The sequence below is a fragment of the Silene latifolia genome, chromosome 2 (assembly GCF_048544455.1).
Source record: "Silene latifolia isolate original U9 population chromosome 2, ASM4854445v1, whole genome shotgun sequence".
Classification (NCBI taxonomy): Eukaryota; Viridiplantae; Streptophyta; class Magnoliopsida; order Caryophyllales; family Caryophyllaceae; genus Silene; species Silene latifolia.
Window position 1 is genome coordinate 182,437,945 of NC_133527.1, and position 12,413 is coordinate 182,450,357.

A 12,413-nucleotide genomic window follows, 5' to 3' on the forward strand; every position below is an offset into this window, starting at 1 on the left:
AAATCAATTAGTACCTAACAATTAGCAATCACAAACAGACTACCACATAAAATCCTAAATCTACCCATCCTACCCATCTCTCAAGTTTATTATTTAAAGGTCAAGTGATTTTAAGTGGGGTGCACAAACGTGCGTCGGGAGCAATAGGCTCTGATACCAACTGTGACACCCTTAAATCTAGCCTTAATTAATTACGTAAATTCTACAGAAAAACTGGTATGATATGTTTGTAATTGGTTCAACTAGACAAAAACCTGTAAATTTCAAAAAAATTCTAAACCAATCACAACATTTCCAACATTCCCAAGAGGCGGGTGCCAAAATCTGCAATGCTAACGAACTACTTTACATGCCATAGCTAAATAAGAAAATAGAATGATACAAACCAAAAATAGAAAAGGGAGACATATGTCCCTTCAAATTATATACAAAACCAAAAGGTAAAAGGTTTACTAATAGAATAGCCAAAACTAGGTCCAAGGTTCCTTATGCTCACTAGCTCGTCTGTGACCCCAACAAAGCATCAACAACCTGTCAATCGCATTTTATACAAACACGAAACCCACAATTCAGTGGGGAGTAACTTCGAGTCCTCTCAGCCACGATTCGTCAAAATTAATGTAACATGTAGTAAAACATGTAAACAATATGACAAACAATGTAATTATCATGTAAATCTAACCTATGACCCCTAAACTGACCAAACTAAACTATCATGTGAATCATATAATTCAAATAGTAATCCAAACTTTATCAATCAGAAACCGCTTACATCTCACCTATTACAGATTCATAAAATCACCATACAAGAAAGGCAATATATCAAAGACAGGCATAAGTTCTTAGCACGGTCAATAGTCACTCTGTAACTCGAGTCTATACCACGAGGTAGGGAAGGTAATCGAACCGGTATCTTGGCTCAGCGGTTAATATTAATAAAACATGGCCAAGAGACAACACAACCCTAGCCTAAAATCTGCGCAGACCTAGACATGCGGATACACACCACCGCACCCAAGACCCACAATTTTTCTAAAACAAAGTGAGTACCCTAAGGAGTCCACCAAAGGGTTGGCTAGTACTTAAGCTGACCACTTACTATCAAAATAAGTAACTGAGGTCATGCCCCAACTTGGATATAAATCCACTAGTCAGGAACACAAAGGCTATCAAGCAGTGAACATATACTCGTCAAAGACTATAAAGACCTATCTATGATGAAGGCCGAAATACTCACCTAGGACCTAGTCCCAGCTAGTCCCAGCTTGAATACTTTAGCCCACACCACACAAGACTCACCACACAAGTCAAGTAAGACACCCACTTAACCATAAGAGGGCAAAAAGTTCTATTTACCAACATAAATTCTAACATTCTATCATGTGAAAGGCTATATAAATGTCTATTCAGCATACAATCCAACAGAATCCTCAATAAGTATTTAATACTAATTTCTAATTCTAACAATATTAACCATGTTAAAGGCTTCAGGAGAATCTAGGGCCATTTCTACAATATAAGATGCTACTTAAATTCAACTAACTACACATGTGAAATAGAGATATAATAAATGGCCTAAAACAAGAAAAAGGCCGATTATCTAATTCATTCAAAATTTCATCCAACCGAATTTTTACCCGCAACCCCAGCCCTGCGACAGGTACGGGTCAAATTGCGGCTGACCAATCACTCAATTGACTGAGGCTCAGTTTTCGGCACAATCATCAAAACATGGCAATTATTGCTATAAAATTTACCTTGAGCCTAATCATTACAATTTCAACTTATAAACTATCCTAACATTTGATAATTATCAATATAAGCTTAATTTTACCAACCTCATTATCTTTACTACTAACATTATTCATTTTAAGCCTTTTTATTACCATTTCATTTTATAACCCATACTAACATATGCTAACTACCAATATAAGAATAATTTCTACTACTAGTATGATTCAATTTAAAAGTGTACTCATATGTGACTTATACAACTTTAACATTAATTAACCCGAAATGACCAATATTGTACGAAAAATCGCGAAACAAGCAACGGACCGACCCGCGCCAGCCATGGGCCAGCCGTGGGCCTGCCGGGCTGCTGCCGGGCCCGCTGCCGCCACCATTACTCCTCTTTTTTTCCATTTTTATTCATTATAAGACCGTCTGAACATTAATTAATCGTTCCCATACTAATATCCTAACTTAAACTAACCAAAAGACATGAATTAACCATGCATGCATCAAATTTAAACATGTGAAAATTTCTACTCAATTAAAAATCACCCAAACATACAAAAATCAAAGCATGTGACGATCTTTCGTCGAGTAACTCGAAATATGTTACCTTAAGCTAGAAAAAGGCAAAATAACCCTTGCGAAAACCCTAAAAACAGTAGCTACCCATCCTCCTTTACTATATAGGAGTCCCCCACATCATCCTCATAATCTTCACCTATTAAAAACAACAAAAATACAACAAAAATCACCAAAACCGAAATTATACCCAAAAATCGTCTTAAAACAACTTCAAGAAAACTGAAATTAAAATATACCAGGAGGTAGATCTCGACGAGAGGATTCCGGAAATATAAATTATGTGAAAATCCGACAAGAAACGAAGAAATTATGACGAAAACAGCTTAGAAATGCTTAAGTTTATACAAAAATGGTGTTTTTGTGATAGAATGCTCAAGGGAAGGTAGTTGGGCAGAAAAATCAGAAAAGAAAGGGGAAGGGGAAGAGGTGTCCGCGGTAAAGGAGAGAAAGAAAGGAAAGAGCGGGTTTGAGTCGGGATTTTTCGAGTCGGTTTTGACTCGTTTCGATAATAATTAAAACCGTAAGTCAAATGCAAATTCCGACAAGACCAAAGTTTTTAAACACGAGATTACAAAAAAATTGAGTATTCATACGACCCATTTCCAAATTCGTTTACCCAATGTTCAAAAGAATTGTCATTTTCCCCCGATACGCCCTTATTTCGAAATAAAAAGTTTTACACGGTTTAAACTATTTTTAAACATTTCGAAACTATCAAAATAAATACTTTTCTTCAAAATATAATAAAATTATATTTCTTTGAATTATTTTCACTTTAAATACTTAAATATCAAATTTTATTGATTAATAAATTATTTCCGAAATATATTAACGGTCCGAAATTACGGGGCGTTACAGGCGGTCACTATCTACTTGTTAATTTAGTCTGTCTAGTGTCACAGTTGGGGGTTTTTAAATGTTTTGACTAAACTAATAAGATTAAGGAAAGAGAAAAATTAATAAGAGAAATTAACAGAAGAAAGAGGGAACTAGGATATCGGGTCATCAATGAACGTCAGTCAATCGCAGTTAAGGTCACAGATCAGTCGACGTGTCGGTCTAAGGGGCAATGAATATCTCCATTCGGTCTCAATTCACCCTAAAATGTTATTAGCTTAACTTTAGCCCTCACTAAAGCATCCCATTGTTCACTGCGGGTCTCACCCCTTCCAACCTTTCGGTCTAGGTCAAGGCTTACCAAGGTTAAAAAGGCTAATTGCATCGATTCAACTAGCAGGATACAATTAAAGCAACGACTAACAACATAGACTAAAACAACAACGACAACCTATAAACCTAATTAGCAATTTAACATCAGTCCATTGACTACCCTAATCCTAGCAGAGAGAATTAGCTAAACATGAATAAATAAAGAATAAGAATAAAGAGATATCCCCGGCAACGGCGCCAAAATTTGATACTGTCGTTATGTACCAAAAATAAAATACCTAGATACTACTAACAGAAGTCAGCGGTAAGTAGGGTCGATCTCCACAGGGAGACGGTCACTATTCACTTGTCTACTCGGTCTGTCTAATGTCACTAATGGGGGTTTGAAATTGATTTAATTAAACTACGAGATTAAGGCAAGAGGAAAAAGAATGAGAGAAATTAACAGTAAGAGAAGGGAACTAGGATTTTGGGTCATCAATGAACATCAGTCAATCGCAGTTAAGGTCACAGATCAGTCGATGTGTCGGTCTAAGGGGCAACGAATATCTCCTTTCGGTCTCAATTCGCCCTAAAATGCTATTAGCTTAACTTTCGCCCTCACTAAAGCATCCTATTGTTCACTGCGGTTCTCACACCTTCCAACCTTTCGGTCTAGGTTAAGGCTTACCAAGGTTAAAAAGCTAATTGCTTCGAATCAACTAGCAGGATACATTTATAGCAGCGATTAACAACATAGACATAACTACAACGACGAATCTATAAACCTAATTAGCAATTAACATCTATTCATTGAATCACCTAATCCTAGCAGGGAATTTAGCTAGACATAATTATAAAGGAAATAACAAGGGAAGAGAGAATAATAAACATTATATAAATTAAAGAGGAAAGGGAAAGAAAGAATTACAGCAGATCCGGAAAGAGAAAGGAATAGAGAACAGTAGAAAACAGAAGAAAAGTAGTGTATAAGGTCTGGAAGAGAGTTACAAATGACGTCCTACCTTCCTATTTATAAGAAAATAGGATTATTAATTAACCTAATGACGGATTAAAACTAAAAGCCCAAGCCCATAAGAGAATCCACTCGAGCGAGTGATTTAGAACCACTCGATCGAGCAAATCCTAGCTCAAACTACTCGATCGACTAAAAGTATCACTCGATCGAGTAAACACTAATAAGCCACTATTCGATCGACCATATATTCTATTCGATCGACTTATTATTCCTAGCAGAAACACTCGATCGACCAGAAATGTACTCGATCGAGTGACTTTGACTTCAGCAGCTCACAACTCCGTTAGTTTCAGCTTTGACTTATCCTTTTAACTCCTGAAACAGCTTCACGCATCCCAAGACAGCTATATTTCCGCTCCAAATTCACTCTTCCTCCAAATGCATGCAAAACGGACGATAAAAGGCTTGATTTCACTACTTTCTGGTTCATTCCTGTAAATAGAGCAAAACACACCAAAGTAGCATATTCGGGGCATTTCGTAGCATAAACTACGATAATATCATAGAAATACGTGCATAAAAAGGCCTAAAAGGACTATATAAAATGCACGTATCAAATCTCCCCAAACCAAACCTTTACTCGTCCTCGAGTAAACTAAATGCAAACTAATGGAACGGAAAAGATAACTCAGAGCTAGCTACAAATGCCCACTTAAACCAATTTAATGCAAGCAAACTAACACTTATAGCAATAGTCAAATGCAAACGAGTTGTAGGATGTTTATTGATACCGTCGTAGAGTACCAAAGATAAATTTATATTTCCAAACTACTACTATAGCTAGTGGCAGTCATGGTCGAACCACAGAGAGGCGATGCAATTATTAGTTGTCTGATTTTAGTCTTAAAGTAACAAATGAGTGGGGGTTTGTTTTGAGTGATCTATAGCTAAAAACAACAAAACTAAGACAAATAAACGAGCTGATAAAAGAAGTGAATGAAATCAAATATTAAAAGGGTACTAATATGATCGGTTCACTATAGTTTCGGCCCTAATTTATCGTCAATCACCAGAGTGAACAGGAACAGAAGCTCCTGGAATTCGCAGCTCAGTCGATCGACCATAGGAGGCAGTTGATCGACTGGAAAACCTGCTGTAAGTTCTGATTTTCTTCGAATTAGCTCAATAAATTGAGCCAACATGGTCGATAAACCTGCAAATACACATAATAACGCGCCCAAAATTGCGCAAAACTCGAAGTAACAGACTAAAATATTTAAATCCTAAGCAAACCAATTAAAATGCGAAGTCTCGTGCACACAAAAGCAATAAAAAGAAGGTATAACAAAGGCAATAAAATGTTTTGTAAAAGCCTTAATCAACTAATAATTGATCAAGAATGGCCACGGAATGGCCCACTTGCTCGGCTTCTGGCTACAAGAGGTAGCCTCTACAGTGCTCATCTCCTCAGTGGCACTCCTATCAACTTCAACATCCGCAGAACTCAACGGATCAACAGCTTCAACATCTTCCCAAGGAATGACTTCATCTGGCTCATCAAAATCCAAGTCGGACTCCGTCACCTTGACTGGCTCCTCATCAGGCTCCTCATCAGTGCCATAGCTAAGACATCCTAAGCCGCCTCTTTGAACGATTGGCTCCTTCACAGCTGGAGCAACATGCGGCTCTTCCTTCCCTAAACCAGCTCCTACAATATCCAAAACAGAAGAATCTTCCTCCAATGCGCTCCCAATCTGGGGCGGAGGTGTTACAACAGGAATAGGCATAGGGGCAGGCATGTCAGAAAGCACAAAATAGGATTTCTTTTCAGAAACCACATTACAAGTTACTGGCCACATGGGGTCTTTCTTCTTAGCTGTCTGGGCAAAGACAATGGAATGTTTCCCTACCTTAAAAGTCAATGTCCCTGAGCCAACATCTATAACTGCACCAGCAGTGTGCAGAAATGGTCTACCCAAAATGATAGGAATGTGGGCATCCTCGGGCATATCTAACACAACGAAGTCAACTGGGAAAAAGAACTTTCCTATTTGCACAGGAATGTCTTCTAAGACTCCTATAGGCTGGACCACAGATCGATCAGCCATCTGTACTGTCATGTTAGTAACTACAAACCTGGTCAATTTCAACTTCCTAGCAATACTCAAAGGCATGACACTAATACTGGCTCCTAGGTCACATAATGCCTTCTCAATAGAAAAGGTGCCAATATTACATGGGACTGAAAAACTACCTGGGTCTTCTAGCTTATGGGGTGCAGTATGAGTTAAATAAGAACATGATTCCTCAGTTAGTGCGACAGATTGCACAGTATCAAGTGACTTCTTTTTGGATAAAAGTTGCTTCATAAATTTCATGTAAGCAGGCACTTGATTAACTAATTCAAGAAAAGGAACTTGCACATTTAAGATACGAATAACATTCTCAAATTTGTTAAACGTTACCTGTTCCTTCGTCGGCACCAATCTCTCCGGATAAGGGGATGTAAGAAGCAACTTAGCCCTCTCCTCTAGGTCTCGCATACCGGCATCAGTGGATTTAGGCTGAAAATCCACGACCTTGTCTTTGTTATAGCTCGAATCCTCTTCAGACCGTCTCAAAAATGAACCATTAATCGTCATCGGATCATACTTTGGAACCGGAACTGACCCATCAGCATTTGGGTCTTCCCTCAATAATTTCGGGGTCGTCGTACCCCGAAATAAGTGGTCCCTCAAGTTATTTGGCATTGGAGGACGAAAAGGCTCAATATCAGCAGCGTCCTCAGTCGATCGACCATGTTGGTCGATCGATCGATCGACTTCTCTGAACCGAGAAGGCATCATCATTGCGTGTTTCAATCGATTGACCGGGTATGTCAGTCGATCGACTGACATACCTGTTGATCGTCTTTTTCTTGCCATTGTTCGTTACAGCCTTCTTCTTACTTGGTTCCGCCTCATCTTTTCCAGTAGCTTCCTCGACCATAGCGGGCCCATCAAGGGTGGACCCACTCCTCAAAGTGATAGCATTTAGGGTCTCCTTTTGATCCGGCTGCGATGGTAATTGCCCCGGAGCTCGAGTTGCACTCTTGCTTGCCAATTGGGCAATTTGACTCTCCAACATTTTCATCCCGACCTCTCTAGCTTGAGACTCCTTTAGCAACAAATTTTTCAACTCGGCAAAATCGGAGCCATGGGACTGCTGCTGCTGCTGCGGAACATACATAGGCTTTTGCAGTTTCTGCTTTGCTTATGAGGGGGCACATAACTGCTGCTCTTTGTTCATTTTCTTTGTGGTCCCGGATTAAGGACATTCTGGTTAGTCCACCTCAAATTGGGGTGGACATTAGAGGGATCGAGATATGTACCAGTCTGCCCATAATGTTGAAAGGCAGCACATACTTCAGTTGAACTTGGACAAAAATCCGAAACGTGTCCCTCAGCTCCACACCTCTTGCATATAAAGGGACAGTCTGAAACTGCATTAACTTTATAAATCCCTCCTTTTTGGGATCCCCCAAAATCTATCTTGTCAAACCTCGCAGTAAGGGCTTCTATTGCAGCTACAGCAGGAGATTCAGCCGATCTTCTCTGATTTCCTCTAGAATTCCCATGCTCAGCTTTATGGGTGGCAATGCCATCAATGATTTTCCACCCCTTTGTCTCACCACTATTTTCTTGAAATCTCCCATTGGCTGCAGCATCTAAGATAGCTCTTTGATCATCATAAAGACCATTGTAGAATTGGTTGCACAAAAACCATTTCTCAAACCCATGGTGCGGAATGGTTCGCACTAGTCTCTTGAAACGGACCCATGCCTCATGAAAATCTTCATCAGGACCCTGTTTAAAGCTCGTGGTCTGAGCTCTAATCACATTGGTCTTCGAGGCAGAGAAATACTTCTTATAGAACACTAGGGCCAGAGAATTCCAGTCAGTTATCCCACTAGCAGCTCGATCCAGGTCTCGGTACCATTCCCTTGCAGCATCACAAAGAGAGAATATGAACATAGTCTCCTTCACCTGGTCCTGGGTCACACCAGTTGGTGGGGGTATGGAACAGCAGTAGTCAATGAACGTCTCCATATGTTTGGCTGCATCTTCATTTGCAGCTCCCCCAAATTGGTTCCTCTCAACCAAGTTGATATAAGACGGTTTTGGCTCGAATTTTCTATCCGTCCCTGGCAGTGCGAATCCCTTATAGAGATTCTCAGTTGTTGGCTCCGAGTGACTAGCTATACTTGCTTCTTCAGCCATATCTGGAGATGTGACGGTCTCAGCTGAAGAAGTGGAAATAGGAGATGAAGGTGGATCCTCCTCAAATAGCTCGTTCTCGTAGTAACTGGACAGAGTACTCAGCTCTTCCTCTGTCGGCAATACTCTAGATGATCGTCTCAACTCACGCAAAGTCTTCTCAATCTCAGTTTTGAATGGTAGTAATTCACCACCCTGTGACCTGCGCATAAGATGAAACTACGAGTAGAATATAAGAAGAGTTTAAGGAACAGATGTCCCTTAAACTGAGAAAAGACTAAAATAAAAACAACTAAAAATTTAAACAATTGCCTCCCCGGCAACGGCGCCAAAATTTGATACCGTCGTAGAGTACCAAAGATAAATTTATATTTCCAAACTACTACTATAGCTAGTGGCGTCGGGTCGAACCACGAGAGGCGATGCAATTATTAGTTGTCTGATTTTAGTCTTAAAGTAACAAATGAGTGGGGGTTTGTTTTGAGTGATCTATAGCTAAAGGCAACAAAGCTAAGACAAATAAACGAGCTAATAAAAGAAGTGAATGAAATCAAATATTAAAAGGGTACTAAGATGATCGGTTCACTATAGTTTCGGCGGCAGTACACTAGGTAGGTCTAAAACAATCACGTGAGACGGGAAAATAAGAAGTCCTCTCGGTCCATTCTTAACAGGTAGCATCTTTCGATCTCGCTACGGGTCCCTAATATCACTAATGCTAACTTTCGTCCTGAAAAGTGACTTAAAAGTCTAAATTAACTTATCTCTCGATCTTATTAATTTAGTCGTCTTAATTAGGTAGTCTATATCCCTCCCCTATCTTTCGATCTTACTGGGTCGGTCAATTCCTAAACATTCAACTAGTCGCGTGCACTCGATTCGTCAAATATAGTAATTAAATTAATTAAAACGAAGCAAATCTCACGAGGCCAGTCGATCGACCAGGTAACCCAGTCGATCGACCATGGCGCGATCTAGGTCTTCCTAATTCTAAAGCCGCCTAATCTACAGATCCCCTACATCCTAGCACAGGGTATTTAGCTACTCATACTAGAAATAATGACAGCAATAAAATCAACAATTAAAGCATTCGAATTCATACTTAAATTAATAAAATGAACAATTAACATAACGATAATTGGCTTTGGGAATTATAATCTACCAATTATATACTACGAACGAATTAAAGCAGGGAGTATTAAACGAAGGAACAAAAAATACCATAGGGAGAATTGAAGAGGAAAGATCAAAACCGAATGCAAAGAAAACTTTACTGATGGAAAAACTAAAACTAATGAATATCGAATTGTATATTAAGAACTTGATGATAAAACTGGATGATAAAAACTGAAACCTAAAGCTACGTTATATAAGAATACAACGTGATTCTTATTTCCTAAAACCTAATTACAATGGGCTTCGGAAATCTCGTTCTATTAATTCACGTCAGAATTAACGGTTTGGTCGATCGACCAATGGGACCGGTCGATCGACTGGACTGCACTGTACAGGAGCTACTGGAAGTCGTGCTCTGGTCGATCGACTATAGGCATCAGTCGATCGACCACTGTAGCTGGTAGTCGCTTCTAAATTCTTCATAAAGTTGTCTTTCAGGCCTCGAAATGCGCACCAAGTTCGTTTCCCGAGTAAATACTTCACGTCAAATGCAATGACTAGCACTCGGGGACGGATTCGGCTCGATATCTACTCATTTCCGCAATAATCTGCAATATTACATAAAAATATGAAAGTAGACGAAAATAGGGAAAATGGTAGCTTAAACTACACAAATGAGCTCTGAAATGCGTGTAAAATAGGGCGTAAAACAACATATTTAGGACATGCATCATTTATAATAAATTTGAACCGTCGACCTTGCAAGACCTTTAATAATGGACTCTCACGGGTCACTCTTCTCTTATGAAGCAAAGGGTGAACATATATATGTAAGAGAGAAAGAAAGAATAGTCGCTCACCTAGACTACGACCTACATAAACATGCATGCAACTAATATGATAGACAATTCTAGTTACCATACATACATTCCAACCAATCAAGGTCCTGTCATAGCCGAGGGCTTACAAAAATATGGTAAAGTGAGGCAATGGGTAAGAAAAGGCAAAACATTTATGGGAATGTGGAGTTATAGGTGATCAAGCTAGTACCTAAACAAAACCATGTAACAACATACATTTCCAACTCAATTATGAGTTAAGAACATGTGCCCTTCATTTGGCACAAAACTCACCAAACCGAACTGAAATTACTCCTCAATAAATGTAAATAAAGCATAGGAGCAAAACCGTCTCATCAAACAACATCTTTTCTTTTTCGAAATCTTGTTTTTTCTTTTTCTTCTTTTTTTTCGGTTTCTTCTTTTCTTTTCTTCCACGTTTTTTTTCTTTTTCAATTCTTTTTTTTTCTTTCTTTTTCAAATCTTTTTTCATCATCCTCCCTTTCTTCTTAGATTACCAACTCCGAATCAACAGAATACGAACCAAACTTGGCACAATGAAATATATACCGCAAAACATACACTAAACTAGCTTGACGAGGCAGGCTAAATTTGGAATGTAGCTAAGGGTCAACAGGCAAATTTGGCTAATGTGGAGTTAAATGGGTAAAAATGAAAGAAAGGGAAATTGTAAGCACCTCCCTGCATGTGACACCAACCACTAACCCGAATGTATGTAGGCAAAAAGCAATTGAATTTCATATACGTGCAAATTGATGAACATGCTATGCAAGGAGTAACTACTCACAATCCTACATTAAACTGGTCATAAATGATTCCAGCTTATAAGGCTCTAAATCTTAGAAATTATAAGTAAGTTGCCAAAATTTCAGGTCAAGTCTATTCGTTCAGCTAAATTTTAACATAAACTCGTAGATATGCAAAACGACAATGCTAAAAAGATAAAAGTTCAAAGCAAGGCTTAAGCAAAAAGACAAATTATAGAGCAATATCGTCATCATAGAAATCTACCGTTCCGACTCAACCTATATGCAAAAATAAACATGAAATTTTTTCACTTTTATCAATTTTTTTAATTTTTTTGAGATTTTTTAATTTTAATAAAAATAAACAACGATGCATACATAAATTAAACATGATAACAGAAAAACAATATGCAGACACAGATATGGATGCATAACCTCCCCAAACCAAACCGTACAATGCCCTCATTATACCAAAACATGGAAAGGAAATGCAAACTAAAAAAGAAAGAGAGTAAAAGCGGAAAGCTTACAAGATAACGCGAATAAGGGACCTCCCCAAACCAGCCAGCAACGTGGGAGGTCGCTAAATAGCTCAAATATCGTCATAAGAAGCAAATCCAAGTCAAAGGGCGTCCAAAACAGCTCGATCGAGAGGAATAGTGGTCGATCGAGTTGTTCTCTTTTCGCAGGTGCTCGATCGAGTAGAATGAGAGTGCTCGATCGAGTAAAACAGCAGCAAAAGCCCTCGATCGAGTACAAAAGGCACTCGATCGAGTAATCTCCAGTGTATACCTGCCAAACGCAATAAAAATAGCCCGCAAACCAACAAAACACGCGTAGCTGAGATAGTCTATGGTATGAAAACCATTTATTACAACTGAAAGGAAATAGAAAATGAAAAACAAAATCTCCGGGTTGCCTCCGGACAGCGCTAGCTTCAGTCAGGTCCCAGCTCGACCTTCTTTTTCTTTGAGCCTCTCTAATCAGT

At 38.9% G+C, this 12,413-nt stretch overlaps 1 long non-coding RNA gene across 1 annotated transcript; it reads right to left on the reverse strand.

Annotated features, from left to right (window-relative positions):
- Positions 1 to 392: 392 nt before the first annotated feature.
- LOC141643607 (uncharacterized) lies at positions 393 to 2,712 on the reverse strand. Its single transcript, XR_012543738.1, has 3 exons — positions 2,556 to 2,712; positions 2,348 to 2,455; positions 393 to 531 (listed from the first exon to the last, which is right to left on the reverse strand). It is a non-coding gene; the product is annotated as an uncharacterized LOC141643607 (long non-coding RNA).
- Between the last annotated feature and the right edge of the window lie 9,701 nt (positions 2,713 to 12,413).